The sequence below is a fragment of the Schistocerca gregaria genome, chromosome 8 (assembly GCF_023897955.1).
Source record: "Schistocerca gregaria isolate iqSchGreg1 chromosome 8, iqSchGreg1.2, whole genome shotgun sequence".
In the NCBI taxonomy this organism is placed as follows: Eukaryota; Metazoa; Arthropoda; class Insecta; order Orthoptera; family Acrididae; genus Schistocerca; species Schistocerca gregaria.
In genome coordinates, this window is record NC_064927.1 from 413,284,906 (window position 1) to 413,300,308 (window position 15,403).

Here is a 15,403-nt window from a genome sequence, read left to right on the forward strand (position 1 = left end):
ATTAGTGCCTTAACATAAAATTCCTTCTTCACATTCCATGAAGATTTTTCTTTTACAATAAAAAAATAACAAACAAACAAAAATAATAATAATAACAATAAAAAAACTAAACAGAAATTAAAAAAAATAATATACAGGTTCAGGGTCCACTACTTCCTACAACTTTATTATATATTACAAAGAAGTATGCTAGGTTGCCGAGAAGCAATGGATGAGAAAAAAAAAAAAAAAAAAAAAAAAAAGCACTAAAGCTATAACCTTCAATCTCTATTGCCTCGGCATGACATAAATTTTTTGTTTCAAATGAAGCATCTTTTGGTTCAGGATTTCGAAGGCAAAACAGCATATATCTACGTATCCACAAGATGTAAAATTTCTTATTGAAAACTATGATAAAGACACGCCTCAGCAACAGGACTGGGTGGAGACATCGCGGCCAGGCCTCGAGATTTTGACCCCTGCCCGCTTTGCCTCCGCCTGCCTCATGCTGCCAAGTTCCTTCCAAAAAAAAAAAAAAAAAAAAAAAAAAAAAAAAAAAAAAAAAAAAAAAAAAAAAAAAAAAAAAAAGTGGTAGCGTCTTTGCATTAAAAAAAAAAAAGATGGTAGAGCACTTGCAAAAAAAAAAATGCAGAACTAGCACTTCTGAAAGGAAAAAAAAAAAAAAAGTGATTAAGGCGTCTGACTTGAAATCAGATTCCCTCTGGGAGCGTAAAAAAAAAAAAAAAAATGGTGTAACGGTTAGCACTCTGGACTCTGAATCCAGCGATCCGAGTTCGAATCTCGGTGGAACCTTGGTTTAGTCTAAATTTTCTGTAATAAGAGTTTCTAAAAAAAAAAAAAAAAAAAAAAAAAAAAAAGTTGGTAGAGCAGTTGCCCGCGGAAGGCAAAGGTCCCGAGTTCGAGTCTCGGTCGGGCACACAGTTTTAATCTGCCAGGAAGTTTCATATCAGCGCACACTCCGCTGCAGAGTGAAAATCTCATTCTGGAAACATCCCCAAGGCTGTGGCTAAGCCATGTCTCCGCAATATCCTTTCTTTCAGGAGTGCTAGTTCTGCAAGTTTCGCAGGAGAGCTTCTGTCAAGTTTGGAAGGTAGGAGACGAGGTACTGGCAGAAGTAAAGCTGTGAGTACCGGGCGTGAGTCGTGCTTCGGTAGCTCAGTTGGTAGAGCACTTGCCCGTGAAAGGCAAAGGTCCCGAGTTCGAGTCTCGGTCGGGCACACAGTTTTAATCTGTTTAATTACTGTATTTCATTCTTTTATGGTTAGCTGTTAGTAACAATGTTTCATATCAGCCCATTTCTTCTCTGTGTTGCGCACACACTTTATGTATACATCACATTCTAACACTTGGCGATAAAATAAAAAAAAATAAAAAATACCTAAAGATTCGTGTTGCGTGCAGGCAAGATTGGAAAGAAATGGTTTAATTGCAAATCTGCCTCTTAGATCATAGATTCTGCATGAATAGGTAGTCTTTATTATGATCATGCGTGAAGAGTAACTACTCGATGGAGGGCAATATTGCGCGAGTTCGTGATGATAACAAGTGACTATTGGTTTTCGTGTGTAAAGGCTACAGAAATATAGAAAGTGGCCAGAGAATTGAATTGCTTTGGACGGAAAAAGGACAGTGACTAACGGTAAATAAACTTAACCCTGTCGTCCAATAGGTTGTACAAAGACAGTATAGCGATTACTTAGCGCAGCGGTCGTATACTCGCAGTTGTAACAAAGTGTGAATGACATTAAAATGCTCTGCGACTGAACATTTGTATCCTGGCAGATCTTTTAGCATGCTATCAAACGAAAGAGTTTTCGAATAGTGTTACTCTCTGTGTACAATGGGTCTCAACTTCTAGAGTTATCAGTCCTCTTGAACATACAATGACTTAAACCTAAGTAACCTAGAGTCATCACATACATTCATGCTCGAGGCAGGATTCGAGCATGCAATCGTAGCGATCGCACAGTTCCAGAATGTACCGTCTAGAACCGCTCGGACATCCCGTAGGGCTACAAACTATCAAAGTTTTTTTTCACACGTTAGTGCACTTCCACATGAGCACCCTTGGTAGCGCGTCCATAGGTGAATGTTTCGTGCGCGCTGTTGCACGATCAAATTATCCGGCTATTCTTCTTCGATGAGGCTACCATCACATCTGAAGTCTATCTGGATATGTTGCTACTGTATGCTGTTCCTCAGCTGCTTCAGTATCACCCCGATGTCTTGTTTCAGCAAGACAGTGCACCGGCTCAGTGGGGTTTGGACGTCCGTGCCTTTTTCGATATGACCTTTCCTGGGCGATGGATAGGTCGTGATGGGCCAACGGTTTGGCCCCCACGCTCTCCTGACATAACCCCATAAAAAGAAGTCTAATGGAGTTATGTCAAGGATGAGGTGTACCGAGCACGTGTACCAGATCTTGAAACCCTGCGGTAACGGATAACCACAGTTGTTGAATCGATCCCTCCAATGATGTTGGCTAATGTGTGGACGGAAATTGAATATCGCCTAGATGTGCTACTTGCTACCAAGGGTGCTCATGTGGAAGTTTACTGATGTGTGGAAAAAACTTTGACAGTTTGTAAACAATTAGACACCAGTTTCATATTTGTATCTTGCTTCTAGCCTGAGTTATCAATTTATGTAATCAGGGAAAGACTTTTCGGAAACCCTGTAGATCTTGAACAGAAGAAGAACCGTGCATAGTACTCCATAATTATGTGAAACTAGTGCGGATGTAACAACTGTGGATAAATCTGCTTGACTACATACATGTGAATGCAACGATGTGGATGTATTGATGCTCCGTGCACTTGGACATTCTTCCTTTCAGTCCCCACCTTCCTCATTGCTTAGTAAGTTTTTCTGGTGGAGTCTCCTTTCCACAGAATTTGTTATCAGGGAACATCTATTTTGTACACCTAGAAATTCTTTTTAATACCCGCTACTGTCATTGTTGTTATTATTGGCGTTACTTTTATCGGTATTAGTGAAAGTAGCAGTAGTGCAAGATTTCCAGTATTAGCTGTATTAGTACATACTGATTATTATTTTCTCACCTTGTCACTATAGCCAGTCATATAATTTTAATACTAGTTGTCATAATAAAACTGTTACTTGTTAGGTAACTGCCATGTAAGGAAGGTACTGTTTGTGTTGAACTCCAGTCCGATGTGGGAGAGAGCCTCATGGCCTCAGTCAGGTCAAGTTAAGTAAATAAACAAAAGTAATTAACTACGTGACGGATTTGAGCGTTGTGTTGAAGAAAACGACGAAAGTCTATGTTGTTTAGAAAATATCGCTCGGGCGAAGCTCATCTTGGCCTTTTCTTGCAAAGTGTCCTACGAAGTACTAAAAAATGAGAACATCGACAATTTAACATTACAACTGTGGATCATGAAGTAGAGGCTGCAAAATAACCTGAGATGGACAGAGCATAGCATTGTATGGTAGTGAGGCACAGATTGTGGGAAAACCGGAACAGCAGAGAATCGAATCCTTTGAGAGGTGGTGCTACAGAAGAATGTTGGTAACTAGGTGGACTGTTAAGGTAAGGAATGACGCGGTTCTCCGCCGAATCAACAGAGAAAGGAACATATGGAAAACACTGACAAGAAGAAGGGACAAAATGATAGGACTCCTGTTAAGGTATCAGGGGTAGCTTCCATGGTACTAAAGGGAGGGGAGCCATATAAAATCTGTAGAGAAAGAGATTGGAATACATCCAACAAATAACGGAGGACGCAGGATGCAATTGCTACTCTGCGATGAAAAGGTTGCCATAGGAGAGGTATTCGCGACGGGCGTCATCAAACCAGTTAGAAGACTGATGATTCAAAAAAGTCCTACGAGCAAAGGTAAGACATTCTTAGTTTTGTGAGTGGTTTGAAGGCTTACTGAATAACAGAACCTAGTACTTTGTCCTGGACTGTGAGTATTCACCGGCAACATATGTAGTGGTCTAGCGATAGATCCACTCTTGTTCTTTATATGCATAAACGAGTGATGGATACGGTGAGCCGCAATGTACGACTATTTGCTGTTGCTGCAGCGCACGGAAAATTGTCGTCTTTGGCAGTGAACGGGAAATTGTCGTCTTCGATCGAAGGTAGGAAGACTGACGTTCTATTTGGTTTGCCGAATGACAGTTTGCTCTAAATGTGCGGAAATGTCAGTTAATGACGATGACCAGGGAAAACTGTCCTATAGCATTAGAATATATTATTGGTGGTGTGGTGCTTGTGACAAACACGCCGATTGAACATCTGGGCTTAACGTTGCAAAGCGACGTGGAAGGGAGCCAGCACGTAAGGGAAAGCGAGTGTTCGGCTTCGGCGATGTTGATGTGCGTGACCTTGATCTTGAAGATAAATTCTGTATTCCACTGCTCCGTCCGTTGCAGCCATAGTTTCGTATATTATAGTTTTAAGTTTCTCCAGAGAGCCAAAAGTCCCACTCAGCAGAGCTTATTAACCTGTTTCGCTCTGCGGTGAATTCCAAAAATTTTGATGGCACTATTATAATACTCAATGAACTGTGGATGAAGCCCAACCAACAGGCACTACATGCATTGAGCGAAAATAATAGTGCATTGAGAATGGTTAGCTTCTAGCCGAAATCTAGGTCTGCACAATAAAATTTAAAAAAGGACGACTGATCGCTGCATTCAATAATTTATAATTCAATATAACAGTCGCTGAGTGCAACAGCTTTCTGAATGGAAGGTAACCTGACTCTTATAATATTACAAGAGGGCGACAGCCCTGAAAGTGTTAATTTCAGCGATCATAGTTTAGCCTGCAGGGAGTGCCTGCTCACAATATATTATCCTTTTGTTTTAATAGTCGGCCGGCCGAGGTGGCCGAGCGGTTCTAGAGGCTAGAGTCTGGAACCGCGTGACCGCTACGGTCACAGTTTCGAATCCTGCCTCGGGAATGGATGCCTGTGATGTCCTTAGGTTAGTTAGGTCTAAGTAGTTCTAAGTTCTACGGGACTGATGCCCTCAGAAATTAAGTCCCATAGTGCTCAGTGCCATTTTAACTACACTCCTGGAAATGGAAAAAAGAACACATTGACACCGGTGTGTCAGACCCACCATACTTGCTCCGGACACTGCGACAGGGCTGTACAAGCAATGATCACACGCACGGCACAGCGGACACACCAGGAACCGCGGTGTTGGCCGTCGAATGGCGCTAGCTGCGCAGCATTTGTGCACCGCCGCCGTCAGTGTCAGCCAGTTTGCCGTGGCATACGCAGCTCCATCGCAGTCTTTAACACTGGTAGCATGCCGCGACAGCGTGGACGTGAACCGTATGTGCAGTTGACGGACTTTGAGCGAGGGCATATAGTGGGCATGCGGGAGGCCGGGTGGACGTACCGCCGAATTGCTCAACACGTGGGACGTGAGGTCTCCACAGTACATCGATGTTGTCGCCAGTGGTCGGCGGAAGGTGCACGTGCCCGTCGACCTGGGACCGGACCGCAGCGACGTACAGATGCACGCCAAGACCGTAGGATCCTACGCAGTGCCGTAGGGGACCGCACCGCCACTTCCCAGCAAATTAGGGACACTGTTGCTCCTGGGGTATCGGCGAGGACCATTCACAACCGTCTCCATGAAGCTGGGCTACGGTCCCGCACACGGTTAGGCCGTCTTCCGCTCACGCCCCAACATCGTGCAGCCCGCCTCCAGTGGTGTCGCGACAGGCGTGAATGGAGGGACGAATGGAGACGTGTCGTCTTCAGCGATGAGAGTCGCTTCTGCCTTGATGCCAATGATGGTCGTATGCGTGTTTGGCGCCGTGCAGGTGAGCGCCACAATCAGGACTGCATACGACCGAGGCACACAGGGCCAACACCGGGCATCATGGTGTGGGGAGCGATCTCCTACACTGGCCGTACACCTCTGGTGATCGTCGAGGGGACACTGAATAGTGCACGGTACATCCAAACCGTCATCGAACCCATCGTTCTACCATTCCCAGACCGGCAAGGGAACTTGCTGTTCCAACAGGACAATGCACGTCCGCATGTATCCCGTGCCACCCAACGTGCTCTAGAAGGTGTAAGTCAACTACCCTGGCTAGCATGATCTCCGGATCTGTCCCCCATTGAGCATGTTTGGGACTGGATGAAGCGTCGTCTCACGCGGTCTGCACGTCCAGCACGAACGCTGGTCCAACTGAGGCGCCAGGTGGAAATGGCATGGCAAGCCGTTCCACAGGACTACATCCAGCATCTCTACGATCGTGTCCATTGGAGAATTGCAGCCTGCATTGCTGCGAAAGGTGGATATACACTGTACTAGTGCCGACATTGTGCTTGCTCTGTTGCGTGTGTCTATGTGCCTGGGGTTCTGTCAGTGTGATCATGTGATGTATCTGACCCCAGGAATGTGTCAATAAAGTTTCCCTCTCCTGGGACAATGAATTCACGGTGTTCTTATTTCAATTTCCAGGAGTGTATTTTTAATAGTCGAAACAAATCCTCAAGCCGCCATTCGGTGCACGGCAAAGGGAGCTCTGGCCTTATTATAGATGTACATTCATGGCAATAGACTCGTTCTGCAGTCTGTTGTAAATGATAGTCCTCTAAACCGTCTCAATAGCCTTCTGCTAAAAAAGCTTTCTCTCTACGACTCCCATTTGACTTCACGGAGCATTTGCGTAATACTTGCGTGTCAACTGAACCTGCCGGAAACAAATCAAACAGCACGCTTCTGAAATGTTACATCTTTTTTTAATCCGACAAGGTAGAAATGCCGAACACTCTATCAGTGGTCGAGAATCGGTGTCACAAGTGGTGTGTACGCTTACCTACACTGTAAGATAGGAAAAAACGAATCGCCACGAAGGAATTATCCCAACTGGACAGAAGTCGGTAGATGTGATGTACGTGTATAGTTAAACAATTTATTACAGTTTAATAAAAGTTGGATGATTTATTCAAGAGAAAGTGTTTCACAAATTGAGCAAGTGAATAACGTGTTGGTCCACCCCTGGCCCTAATACAAGCAGTTATTCGGCTTGGTATTGGCTGACAGAGTTTTTGGATAACCAACTCAAGGATATCGTGCCAAATTCCGTCCAAATAGCGTGTTAGACGTTCAGAATCATAGCGGTTGGAGTACTCTGCCCATACTGCTCCAAACGTTCTCGGTCGGGGGAGAGATCCGGTAACCTTGCTGCCCAACGTAGGATTTGGCATACACGAAGACGAGCAGTATTATCTCTCACAGTCAGCGGGAGGGCATTTGTCTTGTTGCAATGTACGCCCGGGATGGCTTGCCATGCAGGGAGACAATCCAGGGCGTAGAAAATCGCCGACTCACCACTATGCTGTAAGGAGGTCACGGATGACGACCGAAGCGGTGTGACGTTCGCTATGTTATTCAGTGATTTGGTATTTAACTAATCTGTAAATGGAAATGATAATCTTATTTTATTACATTGAGTAATTACTAAATAATTTTTCTCCCGGCTAAAGATTTGATCAAGTTGCTAAAGAACTCCAAGTTAACGTCGTGTTTAAGTGTTGTCTGTAAGTTGTGTAAGTGTCACTAAATCACAGTTCATACAACAGAGTCTATACAACTATGGATTATGATGGAAACAGTTATCTTCAGCAAAATGATCATTAAAACCACCGAATATCAGCCGCGCACAACACTGACGCAAGTTACCTGAAACAATATTCTTCACAACTCGTGCGTAATTAATATCGGCTCCATACATCGGATAGAAAAGTTTGTTATAACGATCGTGCTATGAGCACTATTTTTAAAGAACCAATCTGATTCGAATTATTTTCATTCAAATGAGTCGGGACCACCGGCGCACATTTATTTTTACACATTTGTATTACGTTCGTCATTTATTCTGCAGAGTTCCGTAATTTGAATTTGCCGCTGAGACAATTGTTAATTAAGATGGCGGCAGACAATTGATAGAGACTTTCTATTGTTAGACCAAATAAGTATTTTTACTGCTTATTAAACTTTACAGAAACTCTACTGTCGCATTGTGCACTATTTAGACATAATAAAGAAAACATTTGATTTGTTTCTAAGGAAAACACAGACAAAAACGCGATAGAAATCGTTATCATCAATGGCTGCGCTCCTTGCAGCGGAAAGAAATAATTATCACAGATAATGCTTACTGAGAGAGGAATTACAGTTACAAATAATTATTCACTCATGTTTATAATAATGAACTCTATTTTCAAGTAATAATTAACAAATAATTACAATTTCTCAACAGACCTCAGTTTGATATGCGTCTTGCGTGTTGAACCTACAAAAGCCATCCAACAAAAGGTAAAAACAAAGGAAGACAAACGCAGATCATAAAAGGAATTTTCAATTATCATTGTCTTTGTATGATACACATCGATATGTCTAATTACATCATAGAATATTATATAAATAGTTAATATTTATAAGTTTTCATTGTTTTTTATACGTCGAATACATAATGTTTATAACTGTTAGAGGCAAAATTTCCTCTCGTCGCACTGTAGCCAAAACTTTATCTCGTGGATGTTCCAGACTATCACTTACAGATGTCGGGCCGTTCGGCGCGCGGCAGTCGAACTGGTATCCTTCTGCTGTACAGGGCGGCTCCAAACGCGTCTTCGGCCTGGAATCTCATTGACTGGAGTGTAACTGCATTCAGTGATGAGTCCCGCTTCGAACTGAGCCTCGATCACTAGCGAAAACGTGTTTGGAGTCGCCCCCGACAACTGTGGTATACCATCATACCCCTGACATGGCCCGATAGACGTGAGTGATGGTACGGGATGGCATTTCATTTCATAGAAGGACCCATTTGGTAGTCATCCACAGCACCCTTAGAGCACAACGGTACGTCGACGATATTCTATGCCCTATATTATTGCCCTTCATGGCAAGACATGCAGTGCTTACATTTCAGCAAGATAATGTCTGCCCGCACGAGGCCAGAGCATTTACTGTTTGTCTCCTAGCTTGCCAAACCGTATTTTTGCCAGCTAGATCGCCGGATCCCTTCCCAAGTGAGAACGTTAGAGCGTTTAGGGGACGGCTCTCGTTTAAGTTAGGGATTTTGACCCTCCAGTGCGCCATTTGGACAGAATTTGGTCCGACATGCCTCAGGGGACAACCAGCAACTCTAACAGTCAGTGCCAAGCCGTATAAGTCCTTGCTTAGAGGCCAGAGAAGGACCAGCTTCTTCCTGACTTGCTCAATTTCTCTTGAATAAGTAATTTAGTTTTTTTTTTTTAAATCATACTCCTCTGTTAGTGTCTACCGATTTCCGTCTTATTCGGATGATTCTTTCGTGTTTTTTATTTTTATTTATTTACTTTTTGGCTTGGAGAGAATAAGCTACACTTTCCTACAAATCGTCCAACAAATGAAAGCCAATGATAAGCCTTCCCTGCAAGCGACCTTACACGCTCGTTCCGTTTCACGTCGCTTTTACACTTTACGCCCAGCTATTTAATCGACTTTATTGTGTCAAACAGCACACTGGACATACCGTATTCTAACATTACAGGATTTTCTATCTTGCTCATCTACATTAACCCACATTTTTTTCCCATTTACAGGAGGTCATCCTGTCTTCTTCGAGTGTCGCTCATCGACACCTTCCCGTACACTACGACGTCATCAGCCAATAGTCGCAGATTACTGCTCACCCTGTTCGTTAGCTCATACCTTGAGAATAAAACGTCACCGACCGTTACTTGAGACTTAATTATTTTACTTGCAATTAATACGGAAGCCATTTTCGGGTTGTGAATTATTTTTATATTAAAATGAAAAGCAATGGTGGCAACGTTAAAAGAAACTGGCACCTCTTTCATTAAATGACTGACTTACATTGATTCTGAAGTTTTACGAAAGTTAATGCAATTTCTTAAGAAAGTAGCAATGGTGCACAGTCTTGGCTTGGACAGCAAACCTGTTAGTAAAAATTGTTACTGTCCCTGAATTTAAATATGTTTGCTTCCGGAAATTAGTATTAAAATGATTGCAGATTCTGTCGTATTTCACAAACGGAAGACTACGGCGCATGGAATGGCGCTTGCAAACTGTAATAACCAAAAGAAATGCTTCCGTATTTAAGAAAACACACAAAATTATGTATCTGTAAAAGATGGACAGGTTTGTAAATTAAAATTGGTTAAACATCAAGAGTACATTTTAAAGAAATGAAAGTCAGCTTACACTATTTCACACAGCAAACCTTTGATGTCCGATATTTAAAACAATAGATCCTCTACATGAAACGCACGTTATTGAAACGCGAGTACTTGATATTCTGACTACTAATAATAGTTCCAATTACAAATGATTAAGTGACAGTCCAAGGAAGATCTCCTACGACCATTTCATCGAATTCTTAGAATTATTTGCGTAACATGAATCAAACTAACCGAGAGAGACAAGCACAATGGGAAAAAGGAAAGAGCTAAAGAGCAAAGCAATAAAGAAGGCTGTGCCGTTGTTTCAGTACTACGTATGCTAATTACACATTACAATCTTTGTATGATTATCAATATGCTATTCAGAGGTATTTGGCGTAATTGCATTAGTTTGGGTAAATTTCGTTTAAAAGTTGGGGACGCTATTCTATGTATTATTAATATGTACACCTCTTCTTCGTGCACTCAGTTTTCTCGTCTGAAAACAGCCAGAAGAACTGCTCACAATAACTTAGATCACATGGAATCTGGTTGTGCGATTCCTGATTCGGGGTATTATCGAAACAGAACTCTGGGATCAACCACAAAAGATTGTCAGAATGTAACCAACTTAATTTACTGCTAACTCCATCGTTTACGTCAAGGAGGAAATTATGATTCAACGTGAAAATAAAGTATTAGAAAGCACAACACTTTCACTGCTCACAGAAAAAAGCAACGGCCGCTCGTGAAAGAAAAACACGGAGGTAACCTGAGGAAAAACACATCCATATTTAAGCGCTCACACTTTTACTGCCTCTTCCTCAGTTCCCGTACCTGGCGCGCAATATAACGCCTTCCAGTAACCGCACCGCTTGAGGGAGATGACGTCATTTAGCCGAAAAATAGGTGCGCGGGGGGGGGGGGGGGGCTACCACCAGCTCGCCGATGATAAATTTGTTATTCTCCGTTTGAAAATTCACCGCAGTGTCGGCAGCACGGACCTGCTTTATGCGTCCCTATATGCGAACGGTGTGCCGGCGCCATGTTTTATTCACCAGGGAGGTGCGGGCCGAGGTTCGCATGCAACATCACTGGGGTCGCACCCAGGCTGCAGAATTTCTCAGACGCCAGTAGGTGGCGCACTGATTTCCAGTATCTCGTATGCTGAATCAGGAAATCAGACTGCGCTACTGGAGCAGCTGTCCGAAACAGGCCTACTTACAATAAGCTTGCGACGAATTGTTGTATCAATGCGCATCTTTTAATAAGTTGCGTCATCCTTTTCGTTGAAACTATTATTGCCTAGTGGTATTCTCCAGGTGTTATGAGTACAGCTTTTCTTTGTTGTTCTTCAATAGCAGGAGAGAGAAAGCTCTTAAAACTATCAACATTTACTTAGCTGTCTACAAAGACATTACGTGTACACCTACTTCCATTCATGCTTATTCACTTACTGTTACCAAATTACACACTGCCGGAAAAAAAATAGCTGCGCGATTCTTTCCGTCCCTTTACGACCGACCTGCACCTACCTGTGAACATTGTCTCAGCAGATCATCAGTAGGAAAGCCGAGTGAAACCTACTGTATTTCGACGTGAACAAGGCTACAATTAAAGTCACTAATCTACGTTTCGGGAGAAACACGAAATGAAAGGTTGAAAATTTTGTCTTCAATTAATATATTCTGAAACGTAGGTGATCAAGTATCACTGCCAAGCCCGTGCTAGTCTTAACACAGTCACTCATGTAGCATTTCCCGAAAACGTAATAGCTACAAAAATACTGATTGTTTTTTATTGATAATGCTCGCAAAATATTAAGTCTGTCGGTACCAAATGCAGTCACAGTTTTTAGCCACCAACCTGCTGAATACGCCACGCGGAATATGTGTCTCATCCCGTCACAAAATTCACTTAAAAATTCCGAACTTTCTACACACACATCGGAATAATTATGCCGTCACTTTCCAACACTTTTGATGTACTGCTAGATCCGGCAACGTATCATTTCCATCGGAAATACTACTGCACACGTCCGATCTGTTTCATGGCTAGGCTTCGACTCCTACTCTAGAATACTCTAAATATTCTCTGCCAGCAGAGAAAGGCGCGCGAAGAGTATTACTTTACCATTGGTTAGTTTACTTAACAGCCAATAGCAAAACAACATTCTCCCGCGTCGGTCCGCGCTTTCCATCCATAACCAATCGAGAAATAGTAAACCTTGTAAGGTGTCAGGCAAATCCAACACCTTCCATGAAAACCCTGACATGATGAGCAAATCCAGTAGTATGTCACATAGCTCCGAATAAATCGTGACATTAAATTAACCAAAGTAATACGAGTAACGAGTGAGCAAATGGAATACCACAGACTAACACAAGAATGCCTAAATGCATGTCGTACCTTCCCACCGTGAGGCAGACGCAGTTCTGAGGGGAGAAACGAGGACAGAAGCCGAGAGGAGAACCGTGTTAAGCTAGAAGGCACTACGATAAGGGAGGGTCTGGACACCTACGGCGCCAGCTAACCAGTAGGGCCACACAACCCCCACGTTTTCGCGTCTCAGGTACGTCAAGGACCACCCCCCAGCCCATGTTAAAAGCTAGAGCCCTCCAGAAAAACAGTATAGATCTTACGATAACACAAAAAGGGACACTACCACACGCAAGTTTTAGCGTCAGACTTTTTTGCGTCTCAGGTACGTCAAGGACCACCCCCCAGCCCATGTTAAAAGATAGAGCCCTCCAGAAGACCAGTATAGATCTTATGATAACGCTAAAAGGACCACACCAGCTGCAGGTTTTAGCGTGAGACTTTTTAGCGTCTCTGTTACGTTGCAAACTTTAAAAACATTGCCCCACCACGAAAAGTATAACGTTTCTCATTGGATAGACAGAATTTTTGTAGGCGGAGCTTAAGGTTAATATTGAGACCCTGATTGGTCAGATGAAAACACAGCCAGATAGTTTTTTTAAACCAACTTCGGTGAATTGTAGTAAGGAGAAGTTAGGAGAGTTAGTTCCGAGACGGCGAGCTGGATGGCTGGTGCGCCGGCCGCTGTCGCCCTGACGCTGCCTAAACACCGACAAGGTAATGAACGCACGTGATGCCGCATTTTTGAGCGCATATGGCTTCACTCAGAACTGCAGAATACTCATCTGTTACATCCCTTTTTTGCGTAATACTAGTGTCGATCGTTAATTAAAACTCATGGTGTTCACATTTGCCACTTGAAGAACAGATCTGAAACGCGATGATTTTCCTTTCATATAGTTATTGAGAAGCCACATCAGCCACTGTAATTTACGACAAGTTAGATAAGTAATTAAAGATAATTGAGGGTCACTGTAGACCATTTTGATAGTTTTGTCTTTTGTGATACTTAAATTAAACCTAGATTATAGATGTGATATGGCATAGGTCATCCTTCGATCGATTGTAGAACTTGGAAACCCATTCAGGGAATATTCGTTCACATTTTTGTTGAACGCAGTTGGTTTTTACCATCCTGTATTAAAACATTTCCTTTTATCAATAGTGCAATTTATAAATGATGTTTTCTGAGTAGAATAAAATTTCCAATGGTAAACTTAACTGCTTTTTCGACGTTATTTTACCAGCTAACTAAAAATAAAGGTAGGAAAGCCTTGAACCCTTTCCACTATATTTAGTTAGTATTAAGATTCTTTTACAGTGAGTGCATTGGAGCTGACGCTGCGATCATTTAGTATTTGGTTATATCATCGCTAGTCTCACTGAACTCTTCTGAATTCTACATGTCATGTGTGGTCTGGCGTCTCCTTACCAGCAACAGGTCCCAGGTTCAAACTTGTTAATTCCCTAAAAAACACGCTCAGAGCGTCGTTGCGCGAAAGTGGTAGGGAGACACGATATAGAACAATCAGACACCACCATGAATGTACAGAACCTCACGACTGCACTTTTTACCTATGTAATTACCTAATATACTGAAGTTTTGTTTATGCATAAATTTATTTACTATTGTTATTTATACCTGAATTAAGTTTCCTTTTTCCATAAACTTACTTTACAAATATATTTTACAAAAATCCCCTTTGTTCATATTCATACTTCTTTGAAATGTTCCCACACTAAATCCTACTTCACAACTCATTAAAGAATTATCTTCATATTAACCTTAAACCACACTCACACATCATTCATACTGCTAAAACACATTTATAACATTTTACCTACACAAAAAGACGTAACAACACTTTACGAAACCACTAAAACAGTTTTTAAAAAACATTCTATTACTTTAGTGCACTCTAGTGGGCACACTCGAAACTAATATCACAGCCCCCCTATCCAATATTGTCCTCTATCAGCTGATACATAAACTATGTGCGCATCCAGTCTCGCATCACCATCTGTCACTATCCAGCTCTGAGACACATCTCCCACTTAACCGCCTCCAAGACAGGATAGTTATACGGTGCTACGCCTTAACTGCACAAAAAATTACTACAATGCACTCAAGATTCATTGTTCCAAACAGTGCATATGGACTACGTGAAACGATTACATTCACAGATCAATAGCGCAAGCGGTATGAGGGACCAGGTATCGACCCATATTTGTACGGCCGGCCGTGGTGGCCGTGCGGTTCTAGGCGCTGCAGTCTGGAAACGCGGGGCTACTACGGTCGCAGGTTCGAATCCTGCCTCGGGCATGGATGCGTGTGATCTCCTTAGGTTGGTTAGGTTTAAGTAGTTCTAAGTTCTAAGGGACTGATGACCTAAGATGTTAAGTCTCATAGTGCTCAGAGCCATTTGAACCATATTTGTACGTGGTCTACATTCGACCTGCAGCAAAGCAGGCGTTGGCTCTGGCATCCAGTCGATCGTACAGATGAATACTGTCCTGGCATACTGTACGCCACACCTACTCCACCAGTTCATGTAGTTCTGTAAGGGTTGTTGGCTGACGAGTACCCCGAGTCACTTCTCTTGCCGTCATATCCCACACCCGCCCGATTGAAAACAAGTCCGGAGAGCGTTCTGATCACGGAACTTGCTGGACGTCTTACAGAACACGTTGAGTTTCACGGACAGTGTGTGGACGAGCATTATCCTGTTGGAACTGCACCTATTGCAGACCAGGACTAACAACATATAGTACCTAGCGACTGCTGGTTAGCGTCGCCTCTAGAAACACTAAAAGTGAACTAGAGTTGTAGCTTATCGCACCCCACGCCATT

At 42.7% G+C, this 15,403-nt stretch overlaps 1 non-coding gene across 1 annotated transcript; it reads left to right on the plus strand.

Moving 5' to 3' along the window:
• Positions 1 to 1,143: 1,143 nt before the first annotated feature.
• Positions 1,144 to 1,218, plus strand: Trnas-uga (transfer RNA serine (anticodon UGA)). The gene has a single exon. It is a non-coding gene; the product is annotated as a tRNA-Ser (tRNA).
• Positions 1,219 to 15,403: the final 14,185 nt, after the last annotated feature.